General features: G+C 42.3%; 1 protein-coding gene across 7 annotated transcripts in view; it reads left to right on the top strand.

Annotated features, from left to right (window-relative positions):
• LAMA2 (laminin subunit alpha 2) overlaps positions 1 to 22,064 on the top strand; it is a 3,027,572-nt gene that overhangs the window by 463,796 nt on the left and 2,541,712 nt on the right. The window lies entirely within an intron of this gene.

The following is a 22,064-nucleotide window of genomic DNA, read 5'->3' as shown; positions in this document are numbered from 1 at the left end:
CAGTACATCTCCAAGAAACCTGCTATGGTATCATATATGTCGGTCTAGTGCATTCGGCCTTCTACCTACGAGCTTGGGTGTGGGTTTCTTAGTGTGATGATAGCAGTCTCATTTGGCTGGCAGGTTCGCTTATATCTAGGGTTTGGTTTGAGGATGGTTGTCTTGTGACCGTGGGTAGTGGTTGGATAGTGTGGATGCACAATTGCGTTCGGTTGGGGTTTACGCAAGGGTCATGTAGTCATGTCTGTCAGGGGGATGCTTGGTAGTGGGAAAGGTTGATAGTTGAGCCTGTTGTTTGTGTCAGCCTTGTTAACTATTGTTCTGTCCTGATTGGGTTGTCGCTCGTGGTCGGTTCTGCCTAGCAATGTCACACTTGTTCTTGTGGGTGTTCCCCCCTCTGTCGGTTCTAGGTGTTGTCTGTACCGTATTGGGTTCACTCAGCTGGTTCTCTTTGTATTTCCTGTTTTTATTGTTTCAGTTGTTTCCGTCTGGTTCCGAGGTGTTCAAGAGCTAGGTTTTAGTAGTTTTCTGAATTGTAGGTGGTCTTTGGTGTTTCTTATTCCCTTCAAGAGGTTGTTCCAATGCTTATGTTGCTGAATTATTAACCAACACTCCAGCTCCAACAAATTGCTAAGGACACAAAAACCCACCCCGACCAAACAAAAAGTAATTTGTATGGGGCAATCTGCAACCATTGCCACCGAGCACTATAAACTGGACCATAAACTGGATGAACGGACACTTCACTGATGCACAAACTTCACCATGCTTCGACATAAAGCTACCCAACAAATAAACAGAACTACCAGCAGGTCCACTTGCAGACTAAAACGCACCACTAACAACAACACCCCTATCCCACCATTTGGGGCCATGCGATCAAGCTTGCTTCCAACCTGCGACTTACCATTAACAGTCAAGACATACCACCCTTCCACAGTAATACCCCAGTCTTCATAGAGACGGGCAGATCAGAGCACTATGAAGCGTCTCTAATGGAAGATGCAGCCTATATACTTACCACGTAAAATAGCATAGCAGAACAGCAGATGAATGATAGTGAATGAATGATAGTTTATTTATATAGCGCCTTTACACAATGTGTTTCAAAGTGCTTCAAGGCAAGGGAGGGAACAAGGGAAAATACAATTACATTCTTACAGGCCATGAGCAACAAGAATGTGAAATAACTGTCGTACTTAGCCTAGCGACATTTCTGATAGTGCAAGCGCTAAAACACAGATAGGAAGGAAATTGGAAACAGACAGTCGACTACCGTACTAGGCCCTACAACATTTCTGGTAGAGCCGGAAAAATACAAGAGGTGAGGGAGAGGGGAGGACAAAGGAGGGAGAGGAACAAAACAAGCGACTATCATACTATGCCTGAGGACATTTCAGATAGTGCTGGATGGGGAAGGGAACAAGTATGGGAGAGGGGGAGGTGACAAACAGTTGTTGCTATCCAAGGACAATTCAGATAGAGTAAGTGCAAAGAAAAAGGTAAGGGATGTAGGGGGGACAGAGGGGAAAGGTAGAAGGGTGAGGAGAGAAGAGAGAATAAAACGGTGAAAAAGAGCAGAGAAGCAGAGGGGAGAGCGAGCTACAGTTGCAGAGGTCAATAAAACAGTGTTGCAGGGAACACAAAATGTAGGCAAGGATTCAGGAAGGCGATGGGCACAGCATGATGCAGGGCCAACCTGAGTACGGGATCCAGGGAGGTCCAGCATGAAAGTTGAAAAGGTGCTCACCAAAGTCAATGTCTCCATAGAGACTAAATCCAAGCGTTGGCAACCCATCAGAAATGAAAACCATAGTGGGTCAAGACAACTCCTGCAGTGAGTAGGTGAAGGGGAGGGGGAGGGAGAAGGGAAGGGCAAGCAGGAAGCAAGGAGATGGAAAGGAAGGGGGCGTGGGAAAGGTCATGGGAGGGGGCATAACGGCATCACAGGGGACGGGGGGGTGGGATGCACACACGAGCATCATGGTTAACCGGGGGGCACACACAAGCATGATGGGGATCCAGGGAGGCACACACGAGCATCATGGGAGACCGAGAGTGGGGGCACACTCGAGCATCAAGGGGGACCCAAGCGGGTGGGGGGGGCTGAGGGGGCTATAGCCCTGGGTCTTTTGGTTGTAGCCTGGGATAGAAGCTCAGGGGTTACAACCAAAATGGCTAGCTAGCCCCCATCCCGACAGTCAACAAAAATAGCGCAGCCCCGGATCCTTTCCAGACCTAGCAACACCCCTGGGGTGCACACTTGCACATCCCGGGGACAAGTGGGGGCACAGATTCTGCGGGAAGCAAGTAATACTGTGTTGAGATCGGATTCCACATCCTTCTCGAAGTTCATCCAAAATGTTTTACTGACAGAATGACTAAATTCCTATACCTTGTGCCCATGTATGGTAATCTTTCGGAATATGTTGCATTTTGGCAACACCAAAGGAAGAGGACCCTTTGAAAATGCCAATATTTTACAAGATGCGCTCAATTTTCACGCCAAGTTTATGCAGCCAAAAGGTCCAAACCGTGGAAAAACTACCAGCTGGCAAAAAACAGGCCCAAAATGTTCAGAAAAAAAGTACTTTTCTTGACGAACTTTCCAGGTCATTAAAGTCCTCCATTACAAACGAGTAGTGGCTTTTTGACTCAATACGTGTGCACTAAAAGCAAAAAGAGTTCCTTCTCTGAGGAAACTTTAACGCGGCCATTTAGAGCTGTGCACGGGCCATTAAGCTCTAGTGCATTGATGTACCACTGCCCGAGGCATTTTGCATATTCTATACGAGGGGAAAAGATGTGTTTGAAGTTCTTACTTTTTAAGCGACTTACGACTCTAAGAGGTGACCGATAATTTCTAAAGTAAGAACCTCACCAGTAGTGTTCAGTGCAGCTTTAGGCAAATAGGCACACGAACACATTTTGCCTGTGCAAGATGTGAAATTGGCCCCGGGCCGTGTTTTGAGAAGGTCTTGTTTACAGAAACATTATAGCCGTGAACATGTATAATTAAGGATCTCCCAGAACGGCTGTAACTCGAATCCGTGGAAGTTCTACACTTGCACAAAATGGCGCGAACACATTATTTGGCAAATGGCAAATGCCTCAAAGAATTCGACTGTAGAAGTTCACGATTGCGGATGAAGCCAGCCAAACCTCAAAGGCAAACTATTGAAAATGTAACATTTTAGATGCCCTTTTTTCAGATGCAATCTAGAAAGGACAGAACACTCAGCCATGGTTTACATAACGACATTAAAAGGAACGATTCATTGGGAAATTGCTTTGAAAGTCAAGTAGGCCTCTGACAGCCTCTTTTTAAACCTTGTCAAAAAGAAAGATGTATGAGTGATTAAGGGCACTATAAATGAGGCTTCCCAGTGCATATAAATGCTTTCCATCTTTGGGGTCAGGATGTATTCTAAATACTCTTGAGCTGTGTGTTTTACAGTCCATGCCTGTCTCTTAAACCCCCTACCTCCCGAAACTGCCCATGTGGTCGGACGGAAACGTTCCACATCTGTGAATGCAAGCAGACGTCCATGACCAAATGATAATGATGTGTTATTATATAGCACTTATGCTTAAGCGCTTTATATAGAAAAAATATACACCCAATATCAACCCGGCCTGTCTTGGTACTCATTTATCGACCTCAGAAGGATGAAAGGTTGTGTTGAGGCGTTTAAGAACAGACTAAATCAGTGACTCACCCCCTGAAGTGTGCCTGAAATAAACATTTAATGAGCCTAGCAATTATTGTATAGAATTCCAGAAAGAAACATTATTTGGTATTCCCATTCTTTCTTATTTAGGGTCAGTGCTGAAAGTGTTAGACTTGTAGCACTCCTGTTCTTATTTTTTTTTCTTTTTTTAAGGGGCCTGAACAAGAAAGCCAGCCACTCCAGAAGTTAAGAGCCACATGGTGCTGGCCACAGCCCAGGCGCTTTCATTACAACAACAAACAAAAGAAAATCCTTCTTTTTTCCTTTTTTTTTTTTAGATGACACAAGGGTGACCACAGAGGTCGCAAGGGAGTCCTTAGAGGTCGCACTTGCGACCTCTGGCGACCCCTTAATGACGACCCTGATCACGCTAAATGGACTAATCTATCGTTCCATATGGCAAATGTGAGCCGTAAGGGTATGGTAGTTTCTATTGGTCTTGAAAAAAAATGACACATTGGAAAACCAAGCAGAAAAGAGCTTTCAGAGTGGTCGGACTTCACATATGGTTAAGTATGTGGAAAACAGCTGTATTTGGCATATCATATATCAACATAGTGCTTGCACACTCTTTCTCCCTCACTCTGTGGGCAAGAGTCATGTTGCCAGGTGCATGTTTCCTAGATACACCCAGCTCTTGTTAACAGCAGTGCAGGAAAGAAAGTCCACCAATAATTTGTAGGGCGAGGGTGCTGTATTTTCTATTATTATTAAAGTAGAATGTCATGGCATGTGTCCTACAGGAATGTCACCATCACGCCGAGAGAGCCTTTTCCATAGGAAGGATATGTGGGGGATGAGGTTAGGCTATATGGGCGATGCTGGGGTTTTGACAGACCTGGACTGCGATACAACTTCTGCACTACTAGTAAGTTATTTTTAATCTCAGCCTGAACCTTACCAAGAAAGTATATTTTGGAAGACAAAATAGTATGTATTCTCTGCAAAAGAAGCTAATTTAAAAATGGGAAATTATTTAAATTTACAAAAATGTTATAATGTTTAATGTTAATGGTCAGTTCCAGTTCATATTGTAGTCATAATACGAATTTAAGACCTGTCTTACTGAGTAAAACACATTATAAAACCCTCCAATAGCCATATGAATCATTTTCAGAGAAAACGTTTGTAATTGAAGATGTGCAGTCTCATACATTTATATTGTACTCTTTTCAAAATACACTTATGAGAACGGAGACGGTGACAAATACCACCAATGATGGTTCCTGCCTGCTTTGTATAACAGCGAAGTACTTTTTAGGAGCATAAACTTGTTCACAGACATTTATATTTGGCAAATTGGTCTGTCATAAAAGGGTTATATGCTTAAATCCCTAAACAGATAATGCACACTGGGCTCAATGCTCCTTTTTTAATTCTCACAACACTCTCTCGAACATTTAAGTGTTTGTAATCATGAAGCATAAAAACTCGTTAGGTACAGGCTAAAATTTTAATATGAGGATAAAATGGTTGCAACATTTGTTCTTCCATTGAAGTCAAGGTCCTTACAAAATGTTTAAAGATGAGAAGCTAATAGTAGAAGCCTCGTCCCAGGGTAAGTATGGCTGTGCACATGCCAAGTCCCCAATACACAAACAATCTTATAGAATTATGTATTTAGGATAAAGATGATCAAGAGAACCTTGAACACATATGAAGAAAAGAGTAATAACTTAAGGGAAATGGGGCTACACTCATAACCCAGAGAAAGTAGAGACTTTCAAGGCATGCATCTGTTTCATTGAAGTCATCTTGGAACAGGGTAAAAAAAATGAATTAATGTCTCCTTACAGTGAACGATCTTTGCACACTTCACTGAATGAAGTTAGAGGCTGAAACGGGTGGGGGTTTTGGGTTGTTGTTGGCCTCCCAATGGCACTGAGGGCAATGCAAATCAATGCTGTGACAGGATGCAAACTTGCAGTCATGCTGCAGGCTCTGTACTCTGGGTAGCATATTTCCAGTTAAGCCTTGAGTAATGTTGGATGGGTTTGAGGGTTGCAGCCAGAAAGTGGGGATTGGGCACATAAAGGCATGATGGGACTCTTCCCCCAATTGCAAGTTGTTTTATGTAACCAGCATTGAATTATGTTTCCGTGGTAAGAGATTCCGCGCACTGGTATAATAAGAATAAAAATAAACTCTACATACAGCAATTCTTTGTAAAATGCATGAAATTAAAATTAGCTTCACAAAGATATTTATCACCTACAAAATGATTTTGAAAAGATGAAATCAGAATTGTATCAAAAACAAGACATGTATTTGATCATGTAATGATGTGAGAAATACACTGACAAAGTACAGAAGATTCAGGGAGCACTCTGCCAAACAAAGCCAGGAATGTTCAGCATGGCAACACACATTATGGCTCAGGGAGGGTGTATGCCTTCTCTAAAAAAATAAACATGGGCATTTCAACAAAAAAGACTATCAAGGCCTTTACGTTTCTTCTCACAGTGAAATCACTGCACATTTCCCAGATGTCAAATCCACAAGTGACGATGAAATAACAGTGTATTTTTGTACAGATGAGGATGTTCTGTCAAGTGACAGAGAGAAAGACAGAGAAAGGGACACTGATGCAATAAGGTATCCTAAGTAAACCTAATATGTGTGGAAGGGGAAGATGCAGACCTAGATGCAGCAGCCTCATTTGGGCACATTTCAAGTCCTTAAAGCATTGCAGACATGATCAAGGCAGGCATGGCAGTGACCTCTGGGCAAAGGAGAAAAGAACTCTTGAATTTAACCAATAGAACTTTAAGTAAAGGCAACATTTCTGTACTCTAGCTTGGTTAATTCTTTGTGTCCTCAGTAACATTGATATTCCCAAAAAAGTCCTAGCAACACTGAGCAACCTCCAGGAAGCCCAGACTGCAGCGTCTGCTCCCAGGGAAGCGTGATCGAAATTCCAGCCTTGGTTAAATATGCCCATACTTTCTTCCAGCTTTCTCATCTATAAAACCTGGCCATGTGTGACTCTTCGGAGATTGACATGATATATTATACGGCACAAGCAAGTCGGGGGTCTCCTTCCCGTACAATAAATGTGGCCCACGATATAAATGCTTTTTATTCCTACAACATAGATTCTTTCTTAAGGAGGCCTTCAACCTATCTGACACCCAACCTCCACAAGCACCCTGTATTTGTATTTTATTTATTTGTATAGCGCACCAGGCCCAGGGGCAATCGGGCGCATCACTTAGTTACAACATAAGAAAAACAGACAGAGCCATAATTACAAAGATACTTACATAGTAAGTTATAGCAATTCTGTCCATGATACGGCATCCATTGGGGAATCTGCATTTTGGCTACGCCTTATGAATCCGCAAAGTCGGCAGCTGCAGATTGCTACCTTTAGAGTCTGGTTGGTAATCGAAAGAACTCTGAATATATATATATATATATATATGAACTTGTCTGATACTATGATACTGACTCTATTAGAGGTTTGGTGATCTTTATATTTTCGTAGGAGCAATTTTATATATTTTCGTAGGAGCAATTTTATTAACGATTAATGATTAGAACAATAAGTATAACATGCTTGAGTTGTGCTTAACTGTAATTTCTTTTTAGTTAGATAAGTAATATATGTATTATGAGATTGTTTTTTAGGCTAGGTTTTAGTTTTAGTTTTAGTTGTGTTTAGTTCTTTTTTTACTATGTTTATAAAATTTATAATTATGTGTAAAGTTTAAAAATAAACTGTAACACATTATTAATAAATTAAATAATTACAAAGTTTACAAGTATAATACAGAATTTACAGGTATAATAATAGCAATGAGAGGACAAGCAGATTATATATACATGTACAAATTAAGCAGAGAACACAGAGCTAAATGTCCTGGGCGGCCAGCCAGGTTTTCGTAAGGTGTTTGAATCTCGGGAATGAGGGTTCTGCTCTGAGCTCATTAGGAAGCGTGTTCCAGAGTTTAGCTGCCAAGATAGGGAAGCTAATTCCACCTGATCTTTGGAGATTGAAACGTGGAACCTCAAGGCAGTTTAAATGAGCCATTCTGCGGGGTTTAATGGAGTTGTGGAGGGCAAATTGGTTGGCCAGGTAGCAGGAAGCTTGGTTATGAAGGCATTTGTGGGTAAGAGCCAGGGTTTTCAGGGAGATACGGTGTGGGACTGAAAGCCAGCGAATATTGCGTCTGGTGTCGGATATGTGTTGGCGCCTGGGAATGTTGAGGGCAGCTCTAATCGGATTGTTTTGGACAATTTGCAACTTGTTTAGGTTGCAGCAATTGGTGCCTAGGTACAGTGCATTGCAGTAATAAATCTTGGATAATACAAGTGTTCTAGCCAGGGTGACACAATTGGTTGTGGAGAGGAAAGGGCGACAGGCTGTAATAAGCTTGCAGGTATATGCTACTGCGGAAGAGACTGAGTTAGTTTGTCTGGTCAGGGATAGGGTCGAGTCAATGTAGACACAATGGACTAGGAATCAGGCCAGTGTGTATTATCAACAAATATTTTATTAATTTATGATTTAATGTTAAATTAAAATAAACAAATTACAACAGCCACCAAGGTGTGGCAACACACAATGAAGTGTCTTTTTTGGTCAGACAGCACACTGAGACAACTCAAATATATATAGTGCAAGGATTTACTTTACTTCTTTCACCACTACCGTCAAAGAACAGTTCAAAACACCAAGAAAATGAATGCAACAAACAGGAAAGTGCATGCGCACAAAAAATGATTCTTGAGTCCCAGCAACCCTCCCTACTCCCACCCCACAAACCTCAACTGTCAGGTTTGGATGGAAGGCAGTGGCAAGGAATGAGAACACAAGTTAAAAATCGGATTTTGAGTGGTGCTTACAGAAACAATATGGGGAGCAAGCAAAGAATGGGACAACTCACTTTTGCACAATGAAAAAAATGTTTTTTTTAATATTTAGCACCCCTGCTATGGGACATAACAGAAGGGAATTCATACTTCTTATACTTATACTTAGAAGATATGCAGGGCTTTAGAGAACACTAGCCAGCACACAAGAGGAAAATCAGTTTTAGGATGTGCAACACATGGGCAATAGAAAGGGAATGCAAATGGACATTCGTTGTTTTACTGAGGCTGCAAATGACAGGCAAGCTCTGGGCAATGGGGTAGCTCACAATAGGAAAATCAGTGTTTACGTAAAATGACATATGCAAATGACAGGTAGGCTCTGGGAAAAGGAATAGCTCACAAAAGGAAAATGGGTTTGGGGTTAGGATAGCAGAGCAAAGGGAAAATACAGTTGCTGATGGAAATTCATTTTAGCAGGTCACAATTTAAACACAGACAAATGTGTTCAGATGACAATGGGATTTATTCTTTTGGGCAACACTTTTATGACTATAACACTTCGCAAAGCACTGGGAAGAGATGGTGTGTTTCAAATTCCCCTGATTCAAATCCTGTGAAATAAATGGGGAAATGAATGGATTTACTTGTAAAATATACTAAGGCTCTACACAGGCGACTGGGGACTCTTCAATGGGAAATGACTGAAATGCACAGGCAAATAAAGGAATCTGTGGGAGTGTTTTGGGAAACCAGGGGAGGAGACCCCTTGGTCATCTTACTCTGACAGTGGGCTGGGTCTGGTTTTTGCACATGGAAATCATCCTGCATGAAAAATGCTCTTAGTCTTCATATTTGGACACATATGAGGGCATTTCAGAGCACTATATTTTACTGCAAATCAAATTACCCTACTTACATGTTTCTTAGGTTATTCCATGGCAGAGTTTCAGTTTTCCCTCATTTACTCCCAAACTATATCTGTGAACAATATGCCGCTCGGTGGGCGGAATATGAATCATATTTTGCATGTTTCCTAAAAAGTTCATATTTCCCAACCCCACCAGGAGTGCCCCATGATGTTTTCTTAAATAACTTGGGTTGTGTAGGCCCCACCAAAATCATTTTTGTTTGACCAGAAAGGCCAGTTTGACACCTTTTCAGAAATCCTACCCTGATTATTGTGTGCTCACTATTGGCAATGTTATACCATAAAACGCATATCTCCCATTTTGCACATTGGGAGTGAAACCACTCATTAACCCTGGCCCCAACCCTTGGCATGGGTCTGTTCCTGGCTGTGACATCAAGAAGGGGACCCATGTTGAGAGCTTCAAGAGCTAATTGCCAGCTATGGCAAGTTTTATTGCGGCTTAAGTGGTTTGGATCATAAAAAGCTGGAGGGCAGAGCTGTCTTTATCTTGCCCGCACCACAAATTTGATCTCTTATGGAATTTAAGATTGTATTTATAAGACCAAGCACTCATGCTTGAAGGGAACCCACACCTCCATCCCCATGGCAACAGGCTTTGGAATCTAGTTTCACATTTGAAGACACAAGCAGAGAGAAACGGAACCAAGATTGGACCTGCCCCCGAAAGGAAACGCACACAATTTTAATATGTAAAACCCTTGCAAAGTGGTTCCCTGCACACAGTGGTTACAGAAGCGCAACATCATTATATTTTTAGAGACTTTAGTTGTACAACTGGATTCTCAGAGTACCATTTTAAGGCCCAATTGAAATGTCACTTTGTGAAGTTCCAGCAGTGAAAAAGCCTTAATTCTGCTGCAATTCAACATCACCTTGTAGATTCTTTGGATTGTTGTCTCCTCTGTGATGGACTCATGAACAGAACCCAAGTTCATATATTACAAATCTTGCACACATTTACATGAGTATGTATTTAATTTAAAGGGAAAAACAGATTTATACATTTTCTTTAATGTTCCTGCTAGAATGAAGTCTGCTTCACTGCAACTGTAGCTCACAATGCTGACATCCCATTTAGTGTTCTGTGGACTGTAATTTCTGAGGATGTCACTTCAGCTTTTCCATAATTTGCCCACTCTTGTCTCATGTCTTTCCCTTATGCTGGGCAATTTACATGTGTATGCCTCTCCAGGTTTTGAGGCCCAAATGCACTCCTTTTTGCTTTGAAAGTGCACGGCCTCATTTCCACATTAGTTCAGGGCAGGCCTTTCTTTTTTGGGGAGCCCTCATAACTGACTCCGGCCTTTTACTCATGACATCCTGGGCTATTTCCCCCCATAAGCTTAAGGGTGTAAGTGCAAGGACTTTTCCTGCTGTGTTTGTTGGGCTTAATTTCAACATGCCCAGCTCACAATGGCACTGTGACAGGTTCAAAAGCATGATCAATGATGAGCCAAAGACAGTCTTTTTGTCCTTCAGCACTTTGCCCACAAGCCCAGGATTGGGTGAAATTTATATTAAAATACTCTGTATGGTAACTGTGACATAAATGAGGAAACCAAAAAAAACTATAAAAACTGAGATTGTTTTGCTAATTTTGCAGGGAGCTTTTGCAAACTTTTTGGGGGGGCCTAGTGGGGTAAATTGAAGAGCGTTGCTGCTGTCTGTGTTTTCTTGTGATGCTCTGGAAGCTCACAAGTCTGACCACTGCTGAGCCACAGACAATCTATGTACTCATTACGAGTCTGCTGGTAACTCGCCGCTGCTACCGGCAGTTTACCGGGAGACTCACCTTAACATTCCCGGCACATGAGATCCCGGTGTCACTGGAATATTACGGGCACCAGCAATGGTGGTAAGTTCTCATTCCGACAGGACTCCATGGAATGACAAACACTGTAAGCCGGTCTATGAAAAATGCCAGAGCCGGTAGTAGCAGACATTTTACCGGCGTTATTCCTGGACCGGCTTATTCGTAATGACCTGCTTCATGTCCTTAAGCACTTTACACAGAAGCAGAAGCCTAGCGCCTGGTCAAGTATGAAATACTTGTAGTAACCATGACCTAAAATGCAAGCAGGGTTCATAATCGGCATTCTGGTGAAAAGTAATGTTATTGTCCATGTAACCTTTTCTCTGTGGGTTTCATGTAACCTTCCTCTGCTCTTGCTGGTAAGGTTTACTAAATTAATCAGTTTGAACAAAGAGTAAATTTGTGATGCCCTAAAGGAGCAGTTAACAGATGTTGTTGTCATTTGGACACGGAATAAGCATTAATGGGAAGGCAACTCATCCTGCAGTTGCATTCAGTCCTGCAGTTGCATTCGTCTGATCTAGAGGATGGCGCTGTTGGATGTTTAGTCTGTGTTGGAGAGGATATAAAGGTGCCTCTTAGGACTGTAACTGTCTTCCTACATTCAACAGCTGGTCACTAGAGATATTTTTTATGAAACGTTATTTTATTAATTTACAGTGAATTATACCTAGCTCATAGCTTATAAGATCAAGCTTACATAGCTTGCAAAATATTTGATCAGATATGAAACCTACAACAAGTGCTGAGAATATTGTCCCTCCTAATATTATTTGCACAAATAAGGACATCTTTACACCACTTTTTACAAGACCATGGCCATGGCCGAACATGTTGCATAGTTTCTTGAGGTCTCACTAGCTATGGCCTTCTGCCGTGGCCTCTGTACGTGTTTTGTATTGAGCATTCCGACGTCGTTCTCGAACTACGCGGTTTGAGAACGACACCAGAGTCAGTTGAGGTGAAGCTTCCCACAGAGCGCACCCACCTGGGGGCTCTCGCAATACATTTACTTAAAGTAAGCCTTAAGTTCCTGGTATATCTTAACATAAGTGGTGAAGAGGAGACCGCAAGTGAGAGCTTCCAGTGGGCGGACCACAGCCTGACACTGTGCAGGTAGAGCAGGGAGAAACTGCTTATCGAGGGACATAAGAGAGGATCCTGTGGGCCAGCTGAACGGCAGAGGCAAGTACACTGCATACAAAATTAATTGGGAGCGCGAAGGAAAGCACTCACTGCTCATCCCCCCGAAACAATACAAAAAAGGACACAAAGACGTTACACAATGTGACCACCATTTTGTTTATGCATCATTTTGATGACACATCACCATGGCAATGCAACACTGAGTGCAAAGATCATTTTGATGTTTTAAAACAACTTTGTTGCAAAGGGCAGCATGGTGCTGAGGAGAGGTGCCAAACCCATCGCACACAGAGTGAGAAACATTCCGGTTGGAACAAGGGAAGCATTACAGAAGGAGTTGACAAAACTTTGTGAACAGAAAATCATAGTCCTCTGAGTGGTTATCCCCAATTGTAATTGTACCCAAACCAGTTAATTCCTTAAGGATGTGTGTCAATCTTCGAGATCTTAATGCCAACATTTGGATTGATAGGCACCCTTCACCAAATATAAGTGAGATGCTAACAATCATGAAGCCCAACAAGTACTTCACTACACTCGACTTGTCATCAGCATACCATCAAGTTGTCTTAGATGAAAGTTCAAAGCATTTAACTTCTTTTGTCAAACCCTGGGATCCTTCAGATATCAGTCAATGCATGCCTTTCATCCTAGCATCTACTGCAGCTGTTTTTCAGTGATTGATGCAACAACTGTTTGGGGGACTTGATGGTGTATACTACTTCCAGGACGACATTCTAATTGCAACCACGACGGAACAAGAACACAATGCAAAACCAAACTGTTAGGGGTTCTGCAGGTCATATAAGAAAAAGGACTCACGCTTAAGATTGATGATTGCAAGATCAAAGTGAAGGAAGTAATGCATTTGGGACAGATCATACATTCTGAAGGAATCAGTCCAAAGAGGAATCTGCTGGAAACAATATCAAACATACCTACTCCTTCAAATAAAGATCAATTGTGCAGTTTATTCGGGGCAGAGGAATACTATTCAAAATGTGTACCCCATTTTACAGACAGAACGCAGCACATGAAAGCCCTCCAAGGAGTGCCAAGAGGAACTAGAAAACATAAAGAGGACCATAAACGGTGCACCAACACTCAGTATGTTCAGCAGCACAGCCGCTAATGTAATCACAGTTGATGCTAGTAATGTTGGCCTGGGTGGAGTGTTGAAGCAAGTCCAGGAGAATGGTATTGTACCAATTGCTTTTGCTTTGCGTGTACTGAAGGCAGCAGAGCTAAATTATTCCACTATAGAAAGGGAAGATCTTGGAGTGAAATGGATTCTGGAAAGTTTTAGAGGATTCATATGGGGCCTTCCAGTAACTCTTAAGACTCACCACAAGCCGTTGGTACACATCTTATATCTCAATAATCCACACTTAGTGTCCCCTTAAATTCGCAGGTGGATCCTTGACATAATGCAATTCAACGTGAAGGTAGTGTGCACGCCTGGCAAAATGAACGTCATTGCGGATTGCTTCCCCGGACTACCATGGTATAATGGAGAACAGTATGTTGATGAAAAGGATATGGAATGCATTATTGCACATATTGAACCGGGAATATTGGAGGAAGAGTGGGCCCGAGCATCCCCTGAACAAAGATTACTATGCCAGGCTCTGCAGGAAGGATGGGAGAAGATTGACCATGCTCTGAAAGAATATGCCCACATTCAGAATGAGATTGCAGAAGATTATGTGTGTGCAATTAGGGGTGATAGAATAATTTCATCGGTAACACTAAGAAAGAGGATCATGGATTTGGCACATGAAGGCCATCTTTGAAGGAACCTTATGAAAAGAAGGAACAGAGAATGTTATTGGTGTCCAGGGATGTGGAACGAACTTGAAGAGTTAGTAAGGAATTGCCAGGAGTGTGCAGCAAGGGACAAGAGCAAGAAGACGCAAGTCACCACATTACAACCTGTAGAGATTCCAAGTATGGTGTGGAAGAAACTGGCCATATACATTACTGGACCCTTTGGGACATTGGATGCACAGAAAGTATATATAGTTGTGTTGTTGGATTATACTTCAAAGTGGGTTGAATGGGGAGTAATGGAGGGCACGATTATGACAGGGAAGATTGTGAGATTCTTCAAAGAGGTATTCAGCAGGGAAGGAGATCCCCAAGAAATAGTATGCGACAATGGGGCCCAATTTATATCAGTGGCGATGCAAGCATTGTTAAAGGATCGAGTTATTGATAATAAAGTTGCTTCACTATACCATCCCATAGCCAATGGGCTAGTGGAGCGTATGAATGTATTTGTAAAGAATATAATACAACTGGTTGTGGTCAATTCATTACCATGGAGAGATTTTATTTATTTATCGATTTATACCGCGCCGCAGTCCGCAGGCATCAGGGCGCCCCAAAAGACGAAGACATTTAACAATCAGCACGGGACAAAAATTGGCTCAGAAAAACTGTTTAGACTTCTTTCTAAATGCTATTCATTTAAAAAGGTGCGTTTTCAGCTTTTTCCTGGAACTGTTATAGTTTCTTTCAAGCCTTAGCTCGGTTGGAAGGCTATTCCAGTTTTGAGCTACTTTGACAGGAAAAATCTGTCCAGACCATTTGAGCGCTTGAATGATGGGCATTAATCAGAGTTTGTGTCCAATCTTAAAGATCTTTGAGGTACATATTGAATGATCATCTCTTTAAGATATGCGTGGGCTTGACCAAACAAGCATCTATGTGCTAGTGTCAAACTCTTAAAAGAGACCCTCTCCTTGACGGCAAGCCAATGGAGGTCCATTCTATCCTTAGTGATGTGGTCTCTCCTTTTTTTCATTTTGATTATTCTTACCACATTATTTTGAATAATCAAACAATTAGTCAGACATCTTTGGCTAGCACCAACCATCAGAGCATTTCCATAATCCAATTTCGATAAGATTGTTGCTCTCGCAATGGTAGCACTGTTTTCCTCATTTAAGTAAGGTCTAATGTTCTTACAAAGTTGAAGATAATAGTGACAGTGTCTATGCAGATAGCCCACTTGTGATTCTGCCCCCAGGGAGGCTTCCAAATATAAGCCAAGTGTTTTTACTTTTTCACTGACGGGGATGACTACGTCCTTGATAGTAAAGGACTTAAACTCTGGGGCTGAGTTTGGCTCGAGCTTGGCTGGAGCCAAATATCATCAGCTCAGTCTTGCTCCCATTCAGGCACATCCAATTTTGTGCCATCCATGTTTCAAATTCAGGCACATCCAATTTTGTGCCATCATGTTTCAATGATTGTATAGGTGGCTTCCACCTTGGCGCTGTCTTTGGAATAAAACCCGCTCAGTTCAACCACTAGCTGGGTGTCATCTGCATAGTTAGTAAAAAAGGTTCTGATGTTCTTGAGCACTATGTACAGACACCACAGAAATAAGTTGAACAAGAATGGGGAAAGAAACGCGCCCTGCAGCACACCATAACCGATCAGATTTTCTACTTAGAATTTGTCCCTCCAATGGATTTTTGACTTTCTGTTAGAGACAAAAGTGTTTATCCATTAAGTCGCGGGAGGATAGCTCAGGGGCAATGTCCTCGCCTTGGAAGCAAGACGACATGGAGTAACACAGGTTCGATCCCCGGGTCTGGGCTTAGAAACCTCTGGGTATTAAGTGTGTTATAAATAACCTATCATATCATATCAATTGCCTCAGGGGAGCAATTTGCTGTGTTTTCCATGACCCACTGAAGCTGTTTGTGATTTAGCAGGTCAAAAACTGTGCTCAAATCAGGTAAAATCAGGAGGCCAGTCTTTCCTCTGTCCGTGATGGTCAGCATGTGACTCTTCAGATCCAGCATTGCGGTTTCTGTACTATGGGCTGCTCTGAAGCCCGATTGCTGCTTATGTAAGATGTCTTTTTTTTCAATATATTTTTGAAATTGTGCCATGGCTAACCTGTCCATAATCTTCAGAAGAAAATTACAGTTTGTAATGGGATGTAGGTTGCCTGGGTCTTTCGGGTCTTGGCCAGGTTTCTTTATTGAGGGTGTAATACTAACAGTTTTCAGCACTTCTGGTATTTTTCCTTCCATGAAGGAGGCCTTCACCATCCTTGTAAAAAGTGGTGTAAAGATGTCCTTATTTACGCAAATAATATAAGGAGGAACAATATTCTCAGCGCATGTTGTAGGTTTCATATCTGATCAAATATTTTGCATATCGCTCTTGCTTATAGGTTGGAAGTTGAATGTATCTTGATCTCTGATGGGTTTTGACATCAAAGGAGTAATTAGTTGCTCCTGTAGTGTAATTTGTGCTTCTTGAATAATTTCTCTGGATGTTTTAATTTTGTTTGTGTATGCTTCCTGTACTTTATCACCATCTTATTGTGATGAAATTACTTGTGGGGTAAGTGCTTTAGGTTTCTCAATGGATTTCAATATTTCAAAAAGTTTACTAGCAAAGTTTGATGGTTCCAAAATGTGTTTATTGAAGAAGTTCTTTTCTTCAATGCACTTTGTATAGTTTTTTTCTGTTTTTTCCACTTGTTCTTGTTTATTTGCGATACACTCAAGGAGGCACTAAATTCGTATTGAAGGACCCCTCATTGTACAACAGAAGAAGAAACGTTTATTATGACGAGAGGGAGAGTAGCGTCTAAAAGGTTGTGGCCACCATGGTTACCATCAAAAACCTATAAAAGAATACACATTGAAGAGAGTGAAAGAGAAACAAAAGAAATACAGAGATAGTATGATCATACCAGGCATGCAAGGAAAAGTGAGTTTAAGGAAGGAGATTGGGTTTGTGTGAAGGAACCTAGGAAAGTCTTAAAAGGATTGTACAAATTCAGGGAGGCACAGAGAGTGGTGAAAGCATCACAGAAGTCTATTTTTGGAGGATGGAAAAAGGTGGTTGTGTGATGATGCCGTACATTCCAGAGAACAGAGAAGAACAAATGATTTGTCACATGTTTTTCAATATCAAGGGCAGATTGATGACTGGATGGATATTGTGACGAATAGAAGTGGTGATGACCCTGTCAGAAGGATGCTGTTGAGGAACAAGAGAGTTGTTCCCAATTTCAAGAGTGACTATATTTATTACTAACTGTATCCTTTCACTTTTATATCCCTGCCTCCTTGCCAATCCCTTTCCCCCTTTCCATTTTTCCTTGTTCATTCCTTAGAGGGGAGATGTTGTAATGAGCGCTCCGACATCGTTCTCGAACTACGAGGTTCGCGAACGACGCCGGAGTCAGTTCAGTTGTAGTTTCGCACAGAGTGCACCCATCTGGGGGATCTCCCAATAAATATACCTAAAATATACCTAAGGTGAGCCTTAAGTTCCTGCAATATTTTAACATAACAAAATGTTGCACCAATATCTTTCTTCGGTCAACTACCCATGTCACACCATATATTTTTCACCAAACACCCATTGACACTTGCTCAGTAGATGGAGGCACTGCAGATGTTAAATCTTTTTTTTTCAAACTCCTTATTCCTGCGAAAATTTCACAGTAATAATTTCCAATAACAGAAATTCCTGCCGATTTCCACAACGATGGGAAAAATTGCTAAGAATTAAAATGTCTTCCACATCCTCACAGACACTCAACATGTGTTCCCCTTCTTTTTCCGATGGCCCCCTTTTTCCCACCCTAGCCTTCGCCCATTACCCTCTATCACTCATTACTTTGTGTGATGCATATTGTTTTCTGAGCGCGTCTTGCACCCTTGCCACTGTAATTTTGTGAGATTCACACAGTATTCCTTTGATAAACCAAAACATGTCTAGCCGTACTCGCTCACTACCCCTCCCCTAAATACACAACTTCACATGGTACATTTATACCCACTCCCGACCTCTAGCCAGATGTGATTCCTATTGCTATTTGTATTTATATGGCGCCTACGGCCAAGCCATCTAAGCTCTGTCATTCAAAACAATCAGTGTTCCCCGAGAATTAGCTACATACACAGAAGATTTTTGAGACTCTTTCTGATGTTGAGGACATTATTTTACTCTGTAAGGTTCTGGGGAAGTTCATTCCAAAGTTTGGTCCAAATCTGCCCCGGGGTTTTTGTGCAACAGCTCTTCAAAAACTACACTTGTTCTCTATAGAAAAATGAATGGTAATATGCTGTAAACTGCATTTATATGTTTTCCTAATAATGTTTTCATTTGTTAATGAATTGTTCCCAAAATTTCAAGTTTGGGGCACCCTTGACAACCTTTTTGTTTAGACAATTTAACCCAAATCCATCCAGCAAGTAAAAAGTTATTAGCCCCTCTCAGCCTCTCTGATGGAAAGCACCAAGGCCGATATAAACATTTTAAGGAGCATAGTCACATCCTTCACTGATGAATATTTTCAAAACTACTGGATGGATTTTCTCCAAACTAGTTAAGGGAATTATATCAAGCTTTGTTCCCACGTTTTTTCTTATTTGGTCCAAATCTTCCCCACTGTTTTCGCACTACAACTGTTCCAAAACTGCACCTTTTCTCTATCGGAAAATGAATGGGCTGAAAACTGTTATGTTTTGTTCTCCTGATAACTTTTTCATTTTTAATACATTGTTCCCCAAAGTGTCTAGGGGGGATGCTCTTGATGACCTAATCCACCCAGCAAGTCAAAAGTTATTGGCAATACAATTTTGGGAAAAAATGGCAATTTTTTTATTTCTGTAAAGCCTCTCAGCCTCTGCAAAGCACCACGGGAAACATGTAGCTATACTTTAAGGGGGAGGAACCACCTTCCCCCTCAAATATTTTTAAAATGACTGGACAGAATAACCCTAGTACACTCCCAGAAAACCAGTGAATGCAATGTGCCAAAGTTGTTATTTAGTTGGAGCTGTTCCATCCAACGGTTTTCTCCCTGTGCTGCGCAGAAATGTTGGCTTTTTCACTATTAGAAAATGAATGGGAGTAGGCCAAAAACACATTTTTTCACTTTCTTAATAACTTTTTCATTTTTTAACAAATGTTTCCCAAAATGTCCAACCTGGGGGGTCCTTGATAACTTGCAACGTATGAGCCAAAACGGTCATGCACGTCAGAAGTTATGAGCAATTCAATTGTTGGGTTTCCTATGGATCATGCTACTCACATTAACTATATAGCGGTGACCACTGCACTATAATGTTGTAATACACATACATATGTAGTAAATGACATTGCCTGCATCACACACAGACCAGTAACATGTTTGAGAGGATGTGCTTCCCCTCTGTGAGCAACAGGCTAAAATTATTAAAGTTGTGAAATGGCTCTAACCAAGGCTTTGGAGCCCTCCTAAAAAATATTCCTCTTTGGCTCAACCTGTTGACTGCCCATGACCATTATAGTCCCTTTGCCCATTCCCACCCACTGTCTGCCCCTCCATACACAAAACACATTGTACTGGGATCTTTGAGTATGGAGAAGTTCTTTCCTAACAGGTTTCTGAAAAGTAGTAGCCTAAACTCTGCAATAAACCAGGTACAATGGTTGTTATCAAGTATGAAGAGCCACTTGTTTTATAAGGAGCATGTGTGTCCTTGCTTTTGTTCCTTGTACTGAAGTCCAAAGCAAACTGTTTGGTTCTTTTGTAGAAATTAGATATGCACTTGCCAGTCACTGCCACACTATGCCCAGGAACTAGCCCCTTTTGACAGCTGTTGTTATCTTATGGCCATGTTGTACCATTATGCAAGTGCCTTGCTAGTGAGAATCACATTTCCGTACAAAAGTGCAAACTGTTGGCTGTGCCAATGCTTGATTTTATCCTGGGCGACAATTTAGACCAATCTGCAAACTAGGATCTGCCTTGCAGCAGAGAAATTATCATTGATTGCAATTGCAATTTAGCACACTAAGAGCAATAGGTCAGACAATGTTAAAGTGCAAAGGAAGATAGCTCAGGAGGCAAAATGCTTGACTTGGAAGCAAGATGACACGGAGCAACACTGGATCGATCCCCTGGTCCGCATTTAGAAACCTCTGGGTATTACGCGCGTTATAAATAACCTGTCATATCAAATACACACTGTTCAAAGCATTCGTACACCAGGTCAGTGTTGGCCCCTGTGTTGTGGGGAGAGACAGTGAGCCAGTACCCAGTTTATGTAATGATGGTGACTGATGTGTATCTATAGCTCTTACAAGCGACCTTGCCAGTAACTTGGGGTGGAAGAGGTGGATGCCTGCTGTAACACCTACATGACCAGCTGCTCTCCCACTATGGCAGGCATCTCCTCTTCCCGGTATTGTCCCGGGCACTTCCCCGGCCTTGGCAATTAAAGTAACAACCCCTCCCCAGGGGTGGACTGGGAACCAAAAAAGGCCATGGAAATAATGATCAAAGTGCCCCCATATAACACATTTTCAGATAGCTCAACCCTTTTCCTATGGGAACATGTGGTTCCCATACACACACACAAGAGGACCAGGGTGCAGAGGCCTACCGGAAATCTCCAGGGTTCCTTATAGGCCAGTCCACCCCTGTCCCTCCCAGCTCTGCTGATCACTTCCAAATCTGGTGGCAAACCTTCACCAAATCTGGAGGCTAACATCAGGGAGCCGGTGTGAGGGTGAAGCGGAGCAGGTTCCACCCACCTTAAGTGCTAAGGGCGTTTATGCTCATCCTCCAATCGCATAAGGAATCATTGTAGGCTGCACACAGTTAATTTTAAGGAGCGTAAATTGCTGTTGCCTCAGGTCAAAAAGAGCTAAACCAGGCCTACAGTAAAGCCAAGGGACACGCATAAGCGCGCATTTGCAAATGCGCAATATGATATGATATGATATGGCATCCATAACGCACCTATACACAAGTGTTTCAAGGCATCACGAGGCAAGGGAGGGTGAACAAAGGGAGGACAGACAATGATCCTACTAGGCCAGGTGTCATTCAGATCGAACAAGTGCATGGGAAGGGGGGATAGTGCGGATGGAGGGGGAGGGGACACTGCAGTACATGGCATAGAATAATAACAATAGGTAAGGTAATGGCCAGCAGGTGGCAAGTGCAAAGATAAGTGCAGACATCAGGTGTCAAGTGCTCGTAGTGGGACTGTAGGGATACAGAAACAGTCCCCAAGTGCGGGGGTTGACAGGCAGGCAGTGCAGGTGTGTGTGACTGGTGGGGGAGTGACCTGGACCCAAGAACGGAGGCTGGTTAGGTAACCAGTGCAGATTCATTTTTAGCCAGGAGGTCAGCAGGGAAGAGGAGGAGAAAAGGCAGAAGCAAAGAGAAAGGTTTTTAGCTGCTTCTGGGACTGGAGATGGATCTCCACAAGTTTCAGAGAGGCAGGGAGGCTTTTCCGGAGGGAGGCCCCAGCCGAAGAAAGTGATCTACCACCAACTCGTTCTTTGGAGAAGCGACTGACCCTAAGGTCAGGAGGCGGAAGAGCGAAGAGCTCGAGAGGGAAGATATTTAGGAAGAGAGAGTTGAAGGTATTGAGGCCTCAGACCCCAGAAGGCCTTGAGGACAATGCAGAGGGTTTAGTACTTAATCCTCGCTGCCATTGGGAGCCAGTGCAGAGACTCCAGTCCTGGAGAGATATGATCCCTGGGCTTGAAGCCAAGGACAAGTCTCGCAGTTCTGTTCTGGATGAGTTGCAGAGGGCGTTTAGTAGAAGCAGGCAGATTTAGAAAGAGGCTGTTGCAATAGTCCAGC

Source organism: Ambystoma mexicanum, chromosome 4q, assembly GCF_040938575.1.
Source record: "Ambystoma mexicanum isolate Mex_15411 chromosome 4q, UKY_AmexF1_1, whole genome shotgun sequence".
Taxonomy (NCBI): Eukaryota; Metazoa; Chordata; class Amphibia; order Caudata; family Ambystomatidae; genus Ambystoma; species Ambystoma mexicanum.
The sequence above is the reverse complement of the archived record's forward strand: the minus strand, read 5'-3'. Positions and strand labels throughout refer to the sequence as shown.